At 31.4% G+C, this 4,827-nt stretch overlaps 1 long non-coding RNA gene across 1 annotated transcript; it reads right to left on the reverse strand.

Annotated features, from left to right (window-relative positions):
- Positions 1-1,235: 1,235 nt before the first annotated feature.
- LOC132753341 (uncharacterized) lies at positions 1,236-4,564 on the reverse strand. Its single transcript, XR_009628943.1, has 3 exons — positions 2,796-4,564; positions 2,188-2,397; positions 1,236-1,674 (listed from the first exon to the last, which is right to left on the reverse strand). It is a non-coding gene; the product is annotated as an uncharacterized LOC132753341 (long non-coding RNA).
- Positions 4,565-4,827: the final 263 nt, after the last annotated feature.

The raw sequence follows: 4,827 nt of genomic DNA on the forward strand, positions 1-4,827 counted from the left end.
AAGCGTTTTCATACAGAGATTCCCGTTCAGTTCATTAAAACGACGGGAAGCACTTTCGCGGTTGCAATTTTGATACTTCTGCCCGCTTCTATTAGTAATGTTAATATTAGTATCCTTCATAAGTAAACTATCTGCAAGGCTCTTATCGATAGTAGCAGCAGAATCCATGGTATATACTTAAATGGTTTATAATTGCGTTAAACTTTCGCATAAAATAGAAAGAGTGCACGTTTAGAAGAGGGTGGGGTTTCTGCACCGGAACATTATGCTCCGTAAACAAAGCTTATTACATTTTTTGGCCATTGTGTATTAAATAGTTTCCTTTGTACCATCTTTCAAAGTATACTTTCGCTTTAAAGGTCTATTCAAATATTTACATATAGCGCGTGTTCAATCAATTACCGTAACAATTATAATAATAGGCTTAAGCGTGATACATAATAATAATAATACACTTTTAACACGTCTCCGCCATGCAATTATAACACGTCTCACAATAGGCAATTCGCACCTAGCACTTACTCCTTTGCACTTGCACCAGCTCCTACTTACTCACCCCTTAAACCCTTTACTACTAATAATTAAAATATCTAAGTCCTACACAAAGCATTACTTGTGATAAATTATTACAGACACTGACATCCATTGATACTTATTATTTTGCTTGACAAACGAAGCCTTAAATTAAATTTCAAAAGCACAGAAGTTTAAAACCACAAACCATTTACAATGTATTTTAAGGAAACAATAATTTAAAAACAACCCAAACAAAAAAAAGATAGGAATGAATCAGTATAATAAATGATAAACAAATTTACCATTTATTCCCAATTTATTATAGATGGAAATGACATGCAAATGAGCCAATGCATTATGAATAAATTGTTAATAAATCAGTGAAATGAATTGGTAATGAATTGGGTCCATTTACCAACTTATTATAAATTGTTAATAAATCAGGTTAACAAATGGGTAATGAATTTGGTCCTTTTCTTGACTTAGTCAATGAATTATCAACAAATCAGGTTAATCAATTTGCAATAAATTAGGTTCGCTGACCAACTGATTCATTAATGAATTGCAAATAAATTGTTAATGAATCACTAATAAATTGTATTTTTTTCTTCTTCCATAAACCGAAATTCAATGTATTTAATGAATCATTAACAAATCAGGCTTGCCTGCTTATATTCATTTAATGGATTTTGAATAAATGCAGGTTCCAATGATGGTGTCAATTCCGGAGAAAAATATGAATAATAATAATAATAATAATAATAACATATCTTGATAAATTTTATTTATTTTTCTTTTTTTTTTTACAAACAAAAGCTGACTAGATTAATCAAGAACATACAACAAGATTAAAATTTGTGAAAAAATCTATGCCACCACATCATAACATTGAAAACTCATAATGTACGTGCATAGCTCATTTCATAAATATCCCTGCAAATAAAACAGGTAATGTCAGGTAAACAAGTAAAGGGGAATAATTCTGGAAATATTCGTGCTTGCTGTTAGGAATATATTTCTAGTTTTAGAAACTAGGGCTTTATGTCAGTCTGAAAACATCTTTGCCTTCCTTTTCAGTGTCTGTCTGGAGCTACACCTTTTTTATTCCTATAATCATTAAATGTTGAATCTCTATACTGAGGCAATGAATGGCATACTCTGAAATAGAAAAGAAAATTCTCATAAAAAGTATCATATTTATAAATAAAATATCAAAATTTAAACTTAGACTTCTGACATATCACTCTGAAAAAAGTATAATATATTTTTGTTCTATTTGCAATACAATCTGAATTTGAATTTCAACTCGAGCCAAATACACTAAAGGACTCAACCACTTTGGACTGTACATGTTCTATTGAATAAAAACCAGCAGTATATTTCACAAAGTCTGATGATAGATAAATATTTGTTGATAAAACAAACCGGTGAATGTTCGATTTCATTTTCAACAGAGGAATGAACAAATATTTTGTAGCAAGTCCAGTTTTTTACCATTTGCTTCAATTAAATTTAAAACGAAATTGAAAGGCTATGACATTGAATTACTATATGTACATGAACAAAATTCAGATTGAAAAGTATTATTTTTTATCATTTACTAGTACTTAATATTTAAAAAGCACATTGTCGTTTTTAAAATGATTAATATATATGTAGCCCTATACTTACGCTTTAAAGACTCATATATGTCATTTCCTTGGAATGCCCTCGTCCCATAACTAATAGCAAACTCTTCACGATCAAAGAAGCCGTCCATCTGCATTTTATTATCTCCCGTTCATCTGCTTTTTACCATCTCATCAGAGTTGCTGATTTTTACGTTCTGTCCTTTCTTTGCTGCTCTTTTCAGTTAGCTCTTTTCAGTTTTCTGCGAGATAACTAAGTAAAAGAAAAATAGTCTTCAATAAAAAAGAACATCATTTTTCATCGCATTCAAATGTGCAGATGAGCTCAGTGTGAAACAATGCAGATTTATGTTTTTAAAATGAGCTGTACATAGATATCCACATGCGTGCATATTTTAAAACTTGTATCTTGTATCATAAATATTTTTCAATCCAAATCAAATGAATAAAAAAATATTTAATTTAAGGTGGTGCCATTAGGGGGGGGGGGGGGACGAATCGTCACTAAAATGGGGCGAGTCGTTATGGGGCGAATCGATCGTTATCCTAATCTGCACATTACTCCAGTAAATTTTATTTTTTGCCAACTTACATATGATCTAGAAGGTTATTAAAAACGCTATGTAGAACGAAAGAAAATTTTGAACTTACCGTCTATCAGTATACCATCTATCAGTAGTCTAGATGCCTTGATATTGTTTTTTATCCATATTTTTTTGTAACACCACAAGTTTTCATCTTCCAAAATAACCGCCTTTTTCCTATGCATAGAATTAATGCAAACGAAATGTTATTCCTAGCTACTATAGTATTGTATAAAGTTCCTAATTTTGCAGCTGCAATGACAAAATCTGTTGTAAGTTAGTTTGTTTCTGACATTAGTTATATCCAAAAGAAAGAAAACTGTTTGTATGGTAAGTTATCTTTTTTCTGAAATGGCCAAAAAATTTCGTTTCCTATTAATCTTGTTCTGTTGTCGGCTGATAGGGGGCGCTCGGTAGGCTGCAGTTCCCTGCAAGATCTTATCGTTTAATCGCGCGGCTGGGAGCCATGCTGTTCAAAACAATAAACTAACAACAGATGTTAAGTCCGCGAGAGAATTAAGTCTCTTTTTTACGACATTTTACCTTTTTACGCATATACGTTAATCTATTCGACAGTTTTTTTACTGATAATGATAGATCTAATCATAAAAAGCCGTGGGTATGGATCAGATTGCGTATTAACAATAATTAAGAAAGACAAAAACTGATCTTGATCACTCAAAAATAAAATGCAATCCGGTCAACTCGTCCCCTAGTCAACTCGTCCTCTGGTCAACTCGTCACCTTTTTGGTCAACTCGTCCCCTACTTTTGGTCAACTCGTCCTCAAAGAGTCAACTCGTCCCTAATATGGTCAACTCGTCCCCTACGTTCGCTCTATTCGTCACTATTATGTTGTAAATCAATGTCTTTAAATAGTACGTTTTATGTAAAATTTATAATGAATTTGATTGATATCGAAATATTAATAAAATAACGTCTTTTTTACGTTAAATTTTAATGATCTTTATCTAACCCACGTGCATAGCTTTGATGTAAAATTACAAAGACAGGTAAGTTTGCAAACATTCAATTAATGTTTAATTAATCGGAGTTTTAATGATAATTAAAACTAAAATTAGGTCCAACTCTTTGATTTTTACCTCCTCCCTGAATGGATTAAAGACTGACGACAGATTAACAGAAATTGGAAGTGCTAAAAACTTTATGTCGGTGCGTATTGATCTCATTATAGAAGATCGTGTCAATTAAAAACATGATAATTGTTTGTTGTGAAATTGTCAATTGTTTCTGATTTTTTTAAAATTGAATTTCATTGTAATATTATGGTCCATTATCATAGGAGTTGTATAAACATACATGCCTTTTGAAAGAGTTAGTATTTTTTTTTTTCATTATATTTTTTAAATAAAAAATCCGTACAATGATATTTGCCGTGGATATTAACTAATTGAAAACATAAAGTAATTACTAAATATTCAAATTGCCATCTAATAATAAGTAAAGATTAATATTAAATTTCCATAAATAAATCTTTAAATTGATCTCAAAGAGGAGCTGTATAAAACCGAGTTCCAGAATTTCTTGTATAATACAAGTCAACATATTGAATGTATTAATTGTATTTAATTCAACATTTTCACATATTTGACCATACACCATCAAAAACAAAGTCGACATTTGGAAAATAAAATTTTATATAACAACCTTTGGCACGATTTTCACGCGATTTGTATAATTTCTAATTAAAGACACGCGTTCTTTTAATATGTATATACGTATCCAACCACAGAGGCAAATGTGTCTTTAATCCTGTTATCAAATTACTATGTGTTTACTTTAATAACCAAAGGCACGTGTCATGATATATTTAATTAACAACGGGGGGGGGGGGACGAGTTGGGGACGAGTTGACGAGGGGACGAGTTGTCCAAGGGACGAGTTGACCAAAAAGGTGACGAGTTGACCAGAGGACGAGTTGACCAGGGGACGAGTTGACTCTGAATCAATAAAATCTACATGCAAATTAGTTAAACATATTTAACAGTAAAACGAGTTTGTATAATTGACTCTTTTTTTACGTTTTGCGCTGAGCATGGAATTAATAATATGGTGATGCTTAAACTAAGAGACTTGAAA

The sequence above is a fragment of the Ruditapes philippinarum genome, unplaced genomic scaffold (assembly GCF_026571515.1).
Source record: "Ruditapes philippinarum isolate M1 unplaced genomic scaffold, ASM2657151v2 ctg13505_1_1_1_1, whole genome shotgun sequence".
Lineage (NCBI taxonomy): Eukaryota > Metazoa > Mollusca > Bivalvia > Venerida > Veneridae > Ruditapes > Ruditapes philippinarum.